This window comes from Oncorhynchus mykiss, chromosome 6, assembly GCF_013265735.2.
Source record: "Oncorhynchus mykiss isolate Arlee chromosome 6, USDA_OmykA_1.1, whole genome shotgun sequence".
NCBI classification, from domain to species: Eukaryota; Metazoa; Chordata; class Actinopteri; order Salmoniformes; family Salmonidae; genus Oncorhynchus; species Oncorhynchus mykiss.
In genome coordinates, this window is record NC_048570.1 from 99683362 (window position 1) to 99698070 (window position 14709).

The window sequence follows — 14709 nt, forward strand, 5'->3', positions numbered from 1 at the left end:
TCTAGCGGTTTAACCCGCTGCCTCCTCATAGATAGATAATGACATAATAATAACATAGATAGATAATGACATACTAATATAACTAGATAATGACATGTTATTATAGCATAAATAGATAATGACATTATAATAATATAGATAATGACATGAGATTATGGCCTAGGGTGGTCTAGCGGTTTAACCCGCTGCCTCCTCTTGACATACACTGCTGCAGCTATAACTAGATAATGACATTATAATAATATAGATAATGACATTATAATAATATAGATAATGACATGAGATTATGGCCTAGGGTGGTCTAGCGGTGTAACCCGCTGCCTCCTCTAGACATACACTGCTGCAGCTATAACTAGATAATGACATTATAATAATATAGATAATGACATTATAATAATATAGATAATGACATGAGATTATGGCCTAGGGTGGTCTAGCGGTTTAACCCACTGCCTCCTCTAGACATACACTGCTGCAGCTATAACTAGATAATGACATTATAATAATATAGATAATGACATTATAATAATATAGATAATGACATTATAATAATATAGATAACGACAGTATAATAATATAGATAATGACATGTTATTATAGCATAGATAGATAATGACATTATAATAATATAGATAATGACATGAGATTATGGCCTAGGGTGGTCTAGCGGTTTAACCCGCTGCCTCCTCATAGATAGATAATGACATAATAATAACATAGATGATAATGACATAATAATATAACTAGATAATGACATGTTATTATAGCATAGATAGATAATGACATTATAATAATATAGATAATGACATTGTAATAATATAGATAATGACATTATAATAATATAGATAATGACATGAGATTATGGCCTAGGGTGGTCTAGCGGTGTAACCCGCTGCCTCCTCTAGACATACACTGCTGCAGCTATAACTAGATAATGACATTATAATAATATAGATAATGACATTATAATAATATAGATAATGACATCATAATAATATAGATAATGACATTATAATAACATATAGATAATGACATTATAATAATATAGATAATGACATGAGATTATGGCCTAGGGTGGTCTAGCGGTTTAACCCGCTGCCTCTAGACATACACTGCTGCAGCTATAACTAGCAATGCAAATGATTTGAATAGTATTACTACACAGATCATACATGTAACGTTAGCTAGCGAACAGAACGCTTTAACCTGCAATGAAAATGACTTTCTGACAAAATTAGAAACTTGGAATAACTGAAAATGTAGCTAGACTCTTACCCGTAAAATGGGTGAACGCTTCACGATAGACTGGAAATATTTAACTCTGTTCTGTTTGTAGCTACATCTTGTTTGGCAGCGTTGTGTCAAGTCACTCCGGTTCACACTGACTGGAAATATTTAACTCTGTTCTGTTTGTAGCTACATCTTGTTTGGCAGCGTTGTGTCAAGTCACTCTGGTTCACACTGACCGTGGCATGTATTTAGAAAGTAGCCAATCACTTTTTCCAAATGATCTGTTGATAGGGCCTGTTAAATTCAGGGCATCAAAGTAGCAAAACTTTTGTATTTCTCGATGGCTAACGTTATATCTTTCAAAAACAACGTGGTAGAAAGGACTATCAACACATACTGAGCAGCTCACGTTATAGACAGAAGCATGCGACATTGCAGACCAATCCAAACTCTTCTCCCGGCAAATCCAGCTCATCCAATATCTCAGCCAAACATGGCTAGTGGGAAGGTTCCTGCCTTTTTCTGTGGCTAAACCAACTAGGCTCGTAATTTTAACAATTTGATTTGTATTTATGTCTGTCGGAACATTGTTAATTAAATGACATTGAACCAACATGGAATAGATGTTGAATTGGGTCACTCATTCTAATTCTAGAGGGTTGGGGCTAGATTAATTCCGGAACCGTGGAAGGGCCGCATTCTAGCACGATTTAAATTTAAATGTAATTTCAGATTGAGGTAACAGCCTTATTCTAAAATTGATTAAATAAAAACATGTTCTCATCAATCTACACGCAACATCCCATAATGACAAAGCGAAAACAGGTTTTTAGACATTTCTGCAATTAAAGAAATAAAACTGAAATACCTTATTTACATAAGTATTCAGACCCTCTGGAAAATGACTATTCAGAGTTCCTGGTCTGAAAACATCACCACATTGTTAAGACTATATCCAGTTCCTGGTCTGAAAACATCACCACATTGTTAAGACTATATCCAGTTCCTGGTCTGAAAACATCACCACATTGTTAGGACTATATCCAGTTCCTGGTCTGAAAACATCACCACATTGTTAAGCTGAAAACATCACCACATTGTTAGGACTATATCCAGTTCCTGGTCTGAAAACATCACCACATTGTTAAGCTGAAAACATCACCACATTGTTAAGACTATATCCAGTTTCTGGTCTGAAAACATCACCACATTGTTAGGACTATATCCAGTTCCTGGTCTGAAAACATCACCACATTGTTAAGACTATATCCAGTTCCTGGTCTGAAAACATCACCACATTGTTAAGACTATATCCAGTTCCTGGTCTGAAAACATCACCACATTGTTAAGACTATATCCAGTTCCTGGTCTGAAAACATCACCACATTGTTAAGACTATATCCAGTTCCTGGTCTGAAAACATCACCACATTGTTAAGACTATATCCAGTTCCTGGTCTGCCATGTGTTGAAAACAGAGCCACAGACAAAACATCACCACATTTTATTGAACCCTTATTTTACCAGGTAAGTTAACTGAAAACATATTTTACAGCAGCGACCTGGGGAATAGTTACAGAGGAGAGGAGGGGGGATGAATGAGCCAATTGGAAACTGGGGATTGTATTAGGGCCAGATTGGGAATTTTGTCAGGACACCCTTTTAAAGTCCGATCCAAAATACGGCACCCTACACAGGGCAATGTCCCCAATCACTGCCCTGGGGCATTGGGATATATTTTTTAGACCAGAGGAAAGGGTGCCTCCTACTGGCCCCCCAACTCCACTTCCAGCAGCATCTGGTCTCCCATCAAGGGACCAGCCAGGACCGAGTAAAGAACATGAACACTGCGAAAGCTCCCAATTCCCTGCTTTATTGACGTTTCCATCTGAAAAGGATCTTTGTCAGGTCAAACAAACCAACCAGAACCGACCCTGCTTAGCGTCTGAGGCAGGCCAGCAGTGGGACGCAATAAATCACTGTTTACAAATACTTTATTTCCAACTGTATTTTACAGGCAAACCCATCATAGAAAACATCACAGACGCCACCAGAAAGAGCAGAAAGACTATCTGCGTGATCAGCCGTCGATACCAGGGTATTAAAAGTACTGATGAGGTGCTGACCTGTTGCACTCTCTACAACCACTGGGATTATTATTATTTGAAACTGCTGGTCATCTATGAACATTTATAACAGTACATGGCCAAGATGTTCAATCTCAACCCGGCAAAACCAGAAGAGGACTGGCCACCCCTCAGAGTCTGGATCCTCTCTAGGTTTTTTCCTGCCTTTCTAGGCCTTACTAGGACGTTTTACCACCGTGCTTCTACATCTGCATTGCTTTCTGTTTTGTGTTTTAGGCTGGGTTTCTGTACAGTACTTTGTGACATTTATTTATTGATTGATTAAAAAAGATTCCGTCATGTAGAATTGCATGAAATGAGTTCATAAAAGTGCCACATGTTTCCTGGACCCCAGGCTACAAACAAATCCCCATGTGTGCAACTTCTGCAAGCGCCTGTACACAACTACTCTATGACACTACGCTAAAGCAATGATAATAATACTTTATTATAAAAGGAGATTACCTCAGAGTCACACTCACTTTTTGTTCCGGCACCTCCCGATTTACAAATTAAGCACTGAGTAAAAGTATGGATACCTTACAGTTGTTTTGATTGCTTAAGCACGATTTTCAAAACAGGGCCCGTGTTTTCAAAACACTACACACAATTAGCACAACACCCAAGTAACAAAACACTACACACAATTAGCACAACACCCAAGTAACAAAACACTACAGATCCTTTGCAAAATTAAACACTCTTGTAAAAACTATACACTTCTTTATAAAAACAACACTTTGTTACCATATGAAACACACACGTTTCCACATTACTATACTCTGTTGACACGAGTTACACTCTGCTGTGATAAACCTAAAACACTTTTAGCACTTCTACTTCCCTATGACTAGAGTAGGCTACTATCAACAAAGTACAAATATAATGTAAATTCACCAAACACTACACAAGACCAATGTTGCAGACTGAAGAAACTAATTTATTTCTCAACACGCCCAAAATGTTGACAAGGAGATTCATAATACTGTAACCAAACGTCACTTTACGTATTGTAAGTAAAAAAAAACAACATAAAAACTAGACATTGCCTCTTCGCCTAGCTGGATCTGGCCAGAGAATTTCATCAACATCGCAGGCAATGTTGCCATTAGCAAGACACCTTGGAAAGAAACATCTTGAATGACGAATCCATCCTTGCATTGCTGCTACCTCCATCTGGTCACAGGCCTCCTCCATGGCTTGGATGAGGGGTACCTCAGCCTGGAACGGAGATCATATACCTTCCACCGCCATGCCGAGAAAAACTATTCTATAGGGTTGAGGAATGGAGAGTATGGTGGAAGATATAGGACGGTGAAATGTGGATGTTGCTGAAACCAGTTCTGAACCAGAGCAGAGCGGTGGAAAGACACATTGTCCCAGACAACAATGTATTGCATATGATCGATTTGATTTGCTGCTGTTATGTTGTGCAATTGGTCCAAGAATGTAAGTATGAGTGCTGTGTTGTAAGGGCCCATATGGGCATGGCGGTGGAGGACCCCATTCTGTATAATGGCTGCACAGAGTGTTATATTATGCCCACATTGCCCTGGGACATTGACTGTTGCCAATGATGTTTCTTCCCCTCTTTCGTGTTCTCGTCAGGTTGAACCCAGCCTCATCTACGTAAATGAACTCATGCTGGACCTCCTCTCCATCCATTCGTAAAACAGTGTCAGGCAAAATTGTGTAGTTCAGTGTAGATCTAGTATACATATTACAGTACAGTAAAAGATTATGAGACAGTATGCAAGATCACACTGCTAAAGTGAATACATACCTCTGCATAATCATGCCGCAGTCGTTTCACCCTTTCGGAATTGCGCTCGAAAGGCACTCGATAAATTTGCTTCATTTGAATATGTTTTTTGTTTAGGATGCGTGCCAGTGTTGCTGTTGAGACCTGATGGATATCGCTGAAAATGGCGTGGTTATTGACAATGTTAGCTTGGAGCTGCTTGAGTGTTATAGCATTGTTGGCCAAAACCATGTTTACTATCTCCCTCTCTTGCTGTTCTGTGAACATAGGAGGCCTTCCCCCTTGTCGTCCCTGACCCTCAATCCTATGTAGAAAAAAACCCAGTATACAATAGTACAGTAATTTCACAGGAAAAGGTAACAGAAGTGCTGATAGTGCATAGAATACAGTACTGTAAGCAGTTACTGAAACCGTGCAGATGTTTTTGATATGATGATATTTTTACAATACCTATTTTCCAGTCGAAATGTTCTCATCACACTTGCGACTGTATATCGGCTTAGATTTGGCTGTACTCGCAGTCCAGCCTCCCTCAGCGTCAGGCAGTGGTTGACAACGTGGTCAACCAGTGTTGCGCGGATCTCATTTGTCAGATTCGGTCCTCTTTGAGCACCTTCTTGTCTTCCTCTTCCTCCCCTTCCTCCTCCTCCTCATCCTCTTCCTCGTCCTCCTCGTTCTCCTCCTCGTCCTCGTTCTCCTCGTCCTCCTCGTCCTCCTCGTCCTCGTCTTACTCTTTCTCTGACTCTTTCCATTGTGCTTGAAGACCGATGAACTCACCTGCTGCTTTTTATAGTGCTTATACACCTGATTGGTGTGTCTACAGTTAAGCAAACGAGTGTTTGCACACCTGATGACTGTGTTGAACCAATTGGTTGGACGGTGTGGTAATTTGACAGTCAGTGCTTTGGTATTGCAAGGACGTGACTTCATGATAGATGTTTGTGTGTAATGTATGTTAAGTGTGTTTAGTGTTTTGCAAATCACTGTGTGTATAGTTTTGCAACAAGTGTGAGGTTGACAATGTGCTTATAGTTGTGCAAATAGGGGCTGATGTTTTGCTTCTTGAGTGTAAGGTCTAATAGTGTACTACTGTTAATTTGAGTGTGTAAGCAATCCAAAAAAACTGTAATAGAAAATGATTAAAGTAATTGTGAAAGTCACCCAGTAAAATCCTACTTGAGTAAAATACTAAAAGTATTTGGTTGAAATAAACTTAAGTATCAAAAGTAAATGTATGAATAATTAAAAATTCCTTAGTTTAAGCAAACCAGACGGCACCATTTTCTTGGTTTTTAAATTTAAGGATAACCAGGGGCACACTTCAACACTCAGACATACCTTACAGATGAAGCATGTGTGTTCAGTGAGTCCTCCAGATTAGAGGCAGTAGGGATGACCAGGGATGTTCTCTGTTTAGTGAGTCTGCCAGATCAGAGGCAGTGGGGATGACCAGGGATGTTCTCTGTTCAGTGAGTCCTCCAGATCAGAGGCAGTGGGGATGACCAGGGATGTTCTCTGTTCAGTGAGTCCTCCAGATCAGAGGCAGTGGGGATGACTAGGGATGTTCTCTGTTTAGTGAGTCTGCCAGATCAGAGGCAGTAGGGATGACCAGGGATGTTCTCTGTTCAGTGAGTCCTCCAGATCAGAGGCAGTAGGGATGACCAGGGATGTTCTCTGTTCAGTGAGTCCTCCAGATCAGAGGCAGTAGGGAGGACCAGGGATGTTCTCTGTTCAGTGAGTCCGCCAGATCAGAGGCAGTGGGGAGGACTAGGGATGTTATCTGTTCAGCGAGTCCTCCAGATCAGAGGCAGTGGGGAGGACTAGGGATGTTATCTGTTTAGTGAGTCCTCCAGATCAGAGGCAGTAGGGATGACTAGGGATGTTCTCTCTTTAGTGAGTCCTCCAGATCAGAGGCAGTGGGGATGACCAGGGATGTTCTCTGTTTAGTGAGTCCTCCAGATCAGAGGCAGTAGGGATGACTAGGGATGTTCTCTCTTTAGTGAGTCCTCCAGATCAGAGGCAGTGGGGATGACCAGGGATGTTCTCTGTTTAGTGAGTCCTCCAGATCAGAGGCAGTAGGGATGACTAGGGATGTTCTCTGTTTAGTGAGTCCTCCAGATCAGAGGCAGTAGGGAGGACTAGGGATGTTCTCTGTTTAGTGAGTCCTCCAGATCAGAGGCAGTAGGGATGACTAGGGATGTTCTCTGTTTAGTGAGTCCTCCAGATCAGAGGCAGTAGGGAGGACTAGGGATGTTCTCTGTTTAGTGAGTCCTCCAGATCAGAGGCAGTAGGGAGGACTAGGGATGTTCTCTATTTAGTGAGTCCTCCAGATTAGAGGCAGTAGGGAGGACTAGGGATGTTCTCTGTTTAGTGAGTCCTCCAGATCAGAGACAGTAGGGAGGCCTAGGGATGTTCTCTGTTTAGTGAGTCCTCCAGATCAGAGGCAGTGGGGATGACCAGGGATGTTCTCTGTTCAGTGAGTCCTCCAGATCAGAGGCAGTAGGGATGACCAGGGATGTTCTCTGTTTAGTGAGTCTGCCAGATCAGAGGCAGTGGGGATGACCAGGGATGTTCTCTGTTCAGCGAGTCCTCCAGATCAGAGGCAGTGGGGATGACCAGGGAGGTTCTCTGTTCAGCGAGTCCGCCAGATCAGAGGCAGTAGGGATGACTAGGGATGTTATCTTAATAAGTGTGTGAATTAGACCATTTTCCTGTCAAAATGTACCGAGTACTTTTGAGTATCAGTGAAAAATTATGGAGAAAATAGTACATTATTTTCTTTAGGAATGTAGTGAAGTAAAAGTAAAAGTTTTAAAAATATATAAATAATAAAGTAAAGTACAGATACCTTAAAAAATTACTAAAGTGCTTTAAAGTATTTTTACTGAAGTACTTTACACCACTGAATTTAGGTTCCGGATGAAGCAAATGTCAGTGCAAAAGAACATTCTGCCAACCCCTCCAAAGACGTGATCAATGCGTTGATATTTCCTTAGATACTGTCTTGGCCTAATTCCAATACTCTAAAGTACACAGCAAATGAGGGTGTTATTGTCACCATAAAAGCTGAATGGAGTCGTTTTCCAGATGGAGTTATAATGCTCTTTCACATGCGCACCGGTCTGATTTACTGTTCTTAACCAGACTACCTTGTCCCAGACCTGTTTACTGTTTACCAGACTACCTTGGCCCATACCTGTTTACCAGACTACCTTGGCCCATACCTGTTTACCAGACTACCTTGGCCCATACCTGTTTACCAGACTACCTTGGCCCATACCTGTTTACCAGACTACCTTGGCCCATACCTGTTTACCAGACTACCTTGGCCCATACCTGTTTACCAGACTACCTTGTGCTGGACCTGTTTACCAGACTACCTTGTCCCAGACCTGTTTACCAGACTACCTTGTCCCAGACCTGTTTACCAGACCACCTTGTCCCAGACCTGTTTACCAGACTACCTTGTCCCAGACCTGTTTACTGTTTACCAGACTACCTTGTCCCAGACCTGTTTACCAGACTACCTTGTCCTGGACCTGTTTACCAGACTATCTTGTCCTGGACCTGTTACCAGACTACCTTGTCCAGGACCTGTTTACCAGACTACCTTGTCCAGGACCTGTTTACCAGACTACCTTGTCCCGGACCTGTTTACCAGACTACCTTGTCCAGGACCTGTTTACTGTTTACCAGACTACCTTGTCCCAGACCTGTTTACCAGACTACCTTGTCCAGGACCTGTTTACCAGACTACCTTGTCCAGGACCTGTTTACCAGACTACCTTGTCCAGGACCTGTTTACTGTTTACCAGACTACCTTGTCCCAGACCTGTTTACCAGACTACCTTGTCCCAGACCTGTTTACCAGACTACCTTGTCCCAGACCTGTTTACTGTTTACCAGACTACCTTGTCCCAGACCTGTTTACCAGACTACCTCGTACCAGACCTGTCTACTGTTTACCAGACTACCTTGTCCCAGACCTGTTTACCAGACTACCTTGTCCCAGACCTGTTTACTGTTTACCAGACTACCTTGTCCCAGACCTGTTTACCAGACTACCTTGTCCCAAACCTGTTTACTGTTTACCAGACTACCTTGTCCCAGACCTGTTTACCAGACTACCTTGTCCCAGACCTGTTTACTGTTTACCAGACTACCTTGTCCCAGACCTGTTTACTGTTTACCAGACTACCTTGTCCCAGACCTGTTTACCAGACTACCTTGTCCCAGACCTGTTTACCAGGCTACCTTGTCCAGGACCTGTTTACTGTTTACCAGACTACCTTGTCCCAGACCTGTTTACCAGACTACCTTGTCCTGGACCTGTTTACCAGACTACCTTGTCCCAGACCTGTTTACCAGACTACCTTGTCCCAAACCTGTTTACTGTTTACCAGACTACCTTGTCCCAGACCTGTTTACCAGACTACCTTGTCCCAGACCTGTTTACTGTTTACCAGACTACCTTGTCCCAGACCTGTTTACTGTTTACCAGACTACCTTGTCCCAGACCTGTTTACCAGACTACCTTGTCCCAGACCTGTTTACCAGGCTACCTTGTCCAGGACCTGTTTACTGTTTACCAGACTACCTTGTCCCAGACCTGTTTACCAGACTACCTTGTCCTGGACCTGTTTACCAGACTACCTTGTCCTGGACCTGTTTACCAGACTACCTTGTCCCAGACCTGTTGACCAGATGTGATATGCAACATAATGTATTAGAATGATGTGATATACAACATAATGTATTAGAATGATGTGATATACAACATAATGTGATATACAACATAATGTATTAGAATGATGTGATATACAACATAATGTATTAGAACGATGTGATATACAACATAATGTGATATACAACATGATGTATTAGAATGATGTGATATACAACATAATGTATTAGAATGATGTGATATACAACATAATGTGATATACAACATAATGTATTAGAATGATGTGATATACAACATTATGTATTAGAATGATGTGATATACAACATAATGTGATATACAACATAATGTATTAGAATGATGTGATATACAACATAATGTGATATACAACATAATGTATTAGAATGATGTGATATACAACATGATGTATTAGAATGATGTGATATACAACATAATGTGATATACAACATGATGTATTAGAATGATGTGATATACAACATAATGTGATATACAACATGATGTATTAGAATGATGTGATATACAACATAATGTATTAGAATGATGTGATATACAACATGATGTGATATACAACATAATGTATTAGAATGATGTGATATACAACATAATGTATTAGAATGATGTGATATACAACATAATGTATTAGAATGATGTGATATACAACATAATGTATTAGAATGATGTGATATACAACATAATGTATTAGAATGATGTGATATACAACATGATGTATTAGAATGATGTGATATACAACATGATGTATTAGAATGATGTGATATACAACATAATGTATTAGAATGATGTGATATACAACATAATGTGATATACAACATGATGTATTAGAATGATGTGATATACAACATAATGTGATATACAACATGATGTATTAGAATGATGTGATATACAACATAATGTATTAGAATGATGTGATATACAACATGATGTGATATACAACATAATGTGATATACAACATAATGTATTAGAATGATGTGATATACAACATAATGTGATATACAACATGATGTATTAGAATGATGTGATATACAACATAATGTATTAGAATGATGTGATATACAACATGATGTGATATACAACATAATGTATTAGAATGATGTGATATACAACATAATGTGATATACAACATGATGTATTAGAATGATGTGATATACAACATAATGTGATATACAACATAATGTATTAGAATGATGTGATATACAACATAATGTGATATACAACATGATGTATTAGAATGATGTGATATACAACATAATGTGATATACAACATAATGTGATATACAACATAATGTATTAGAATGATGTGATATACAACATGATGTGATATACAACATAATGTGATATACAACATAATGTATTAGAATGATGTGATATACAACATAATGTGATATACAACATGATGTATTAGAATGATGTGATATACAACATGATGTGATATACAACATAATGTATTAGAATGATGTGATATACAACATGATGTATTAGAATGATGTGATATACAACATGATGTGATATACAACATAATGTATTATAATGATGTGATATACAACATAATGTATTAGAATGATGTGATATACAACATAATGTATTAGAATGATGTGATATGCAACATAATGTGATATACAACATAATGTATTAGAATGATGTGATATACAACATAATGTGATATACAACATGATGTATTAGAATGATGTGATATACAACATGATGTGATATACAACATAATGTATTAGAATGATGTGATATACAACATAATGTGATATACAACATGATGTATTAGAATGATGTGATATACAACATAATGTGATATACAACATAATGTATTAGAATGATGTGATATACAACATGATGTATTAGAATGATGTGATATACAACATAATGTGATATACAACATAATGTATTAGAATGATGTGATATACAACATGATGTGATATACAACATAATGTATTAGAATGATGTGATATACAACATGATGTGATATACAACATAATGTATTAGAATGATGTGATATACAACATAAAAATAGGTTCTGCAGGTTCTAGTTTAGTCTAATCTTGATTATTGTCCAGTCGTGTGGTCCAGTGCTGCAGGCTCTAGTTTAGTCTAATCTTGATTATTGTCCAGTCGTGTGGTCCAGTGCTTCAAGGACAGACCTAGTTAAGCTGCAGCTGGCCCACAACAGAGGGGCACGTATTGCTCTTAATTTTAATCAATTAATGACCAATTTCAACTGACCTGAGCCCTAGGACCATGCCCCAGGACTACCTGACATGATGACTCCTTGCTGTCCCCAGTCCACCTGGCCGTGCTGCTGCTCCAGTTTCAACTGTTCTGCCATATTATTATTCGACCATGCTGGTCATTTATGAACATTTGAACATCTTGGCCATGTTCTGTTATAATCTCCACCCGGCACAGCCAGAAGAGGACTGGCCACCCCACATAGCCTGGTTCCTCTCTAGGTTTCTTCCTAGGTTTTGGCCTTTCTAGGGAGTTTTTCCTAGCCACTGTGCTTCTACACCTGCATTGCTTGCTGTTTGGGGTTTCTGTACAGCACTTTGAGATATCAGCTGATGTACGAAGGGCTATATAAAGAAAAAAGAAAAAATAAATAATCGGAGGGCTGATATTAATACTATGCTGCCAGTCTCTCTTGGCTCAGAGTTGAGGAGAGACTGACTGCATCACTTCTTCTTTTATAAGAAACATTCATGTGTTGGAAATCCCAAATTGTTTGCAGTCAATTTACACACAGCTCTGACACACACACTTACCCCACCAGACATGCCACCAGGGGTCTTTTCATAGTCCCCAAATCCAGAACAAATTCAAGATAAACGTACAGTATTATATAGAGCCCTTATTGCATGGAACTTCCTTCCATTTCATATTGCGCAAATAAACAGCAAACCTGGTTTCAAAAAACAGATAAAGCAACACCTCACGGCACAACAACTCTCCCCTATTGGTCCCAGATAGTGTGTGTGTATGTATTGATATGGAGGCTGTGTGTGCATGTAGTGATATGGAGGCTGTGTGTGTATGTATTGATATGGAGGCTGTGTGTGTATGTAGTGATATGGAGGCTGTGTGTGTATGTATTGATATGGAGGCTGTGTGTGTATGTAGTGATATGGAGGCTGTGTGTGTATGTAGTGATATGGAGGCTGTGTGTGCATGTAGTGATATGGAGGCTGTGTGTGTATGTAGTGATATGGAGGCTGTGTGTGTATGTATTGATATGGAGGCTGTGTGTGTATGTAGTGATATGGAGGCTGTGTGTGTATGTAGTGATATGGAGGCTGTGTGTGTATGTAGTGATATGGAGGCTGTGTGTGTATGTAGTGATATGGAGGCTGTGTGTGTATGTAGTGATATGGAGGCTGTGTGTGTATGTATTGATATGGAGACTGTGTGTGTATGTAGTGATATGGAGGCTGTGTGTGCCTTTTTTTAATGTATGTAGTACTGTTTTTGAGCTGTTCTTGTCTAATGATGTTCTGTATTATGCAATTCTGTATTATGTTTCATGTTGTGTGTGGGACCCAGGAAGAGAAGCTGCTGCTTTTGCAACAGCTAATGGGGATCCTAATAAAATTCCAAATACCAAACAAAACTGTCCACACACTGTCCACAGATCAAGGCCCAACTCCAGCATCACTACAGTAACTACAACAACACTGTCCACATACTGCCCACAGATCAAGGCCCAACTCCAGCATCACTACAGTAACTACAACAACACTGTCCACGTACTGCCCACAGATCAAGGCCCAACTCCAGCATCACTACAGTAACTACAACAACACTGTCCACGTACTGCCCACAGATCAAGGCCCAACTCCAGCATCACTACAGTAACTACAACAACACTGTCCACATACTGCCCACAGATCAAGGCCCAACTTACAGTGCCTTCAGAAAGTATTCACACCCCATTTTGTTGTGTTACAGCCTGAATTTAAAATGGATAACATTTAGATTTTTTGGGGTCACTGGCCCCCATAATGTCACTGGCCTACACACAGTACCCCATAATGTCACTGGCCTACACACAGTACCCCATAATGCCACTGGCCTACACACAGTACCCCATAATGTCACTGGCCTACACACAGTACCCCATAAAGTCACTGGCCTACACACAATACCCCATAATGTCACTGGCCTACACACAGTAACCCATAATGTCACTGGTCTACACACAATACCCCATAATGTCACTGGCCTACACACAATACCCCATAATGTCACTGGCCTACACACAATACCCCATAATGTCACTGGCCTACACACAGTACCCCATAATGTCACTGGCCTACACACAGTACCCCATAATGTCACTGGCCTACACACAATACCCCATAATGTCACTGGCCTACACACAATACCCCATAATGTCACTGGCCTACACACAGTACCCCATAATGTCACTGGCCTACACACAATACCCCATAATGTCACTGGCCTACACACAATACCCCATAATGTCACTGGCCTACACACAGTACCCCATAATGTCACTGGCCTACATACAGTACCCCATAATGTCACTGGCCTACACACAGTACCCCATAATGTCACTGGCCTACACACAATACCCCATAATGTCACTGGTCTAGACACAGTACCCCATAATGTCACTGGCCTACACACAATACCCCATAAAGTCACTGGCCTACACACAATACCCCATAATGTCACTGGCCTACACACAATACCCCATAATGTCACTGGCCTACACACAATACCCCATAATGTCACTGGCCTACACACAATACCCCATAATGTCACTGGCCTACACACAGTACCCCATAATGTCACTGGCCTACACACAGTACCCCATAATGTCACTGGTCTACACACAATACCCCAT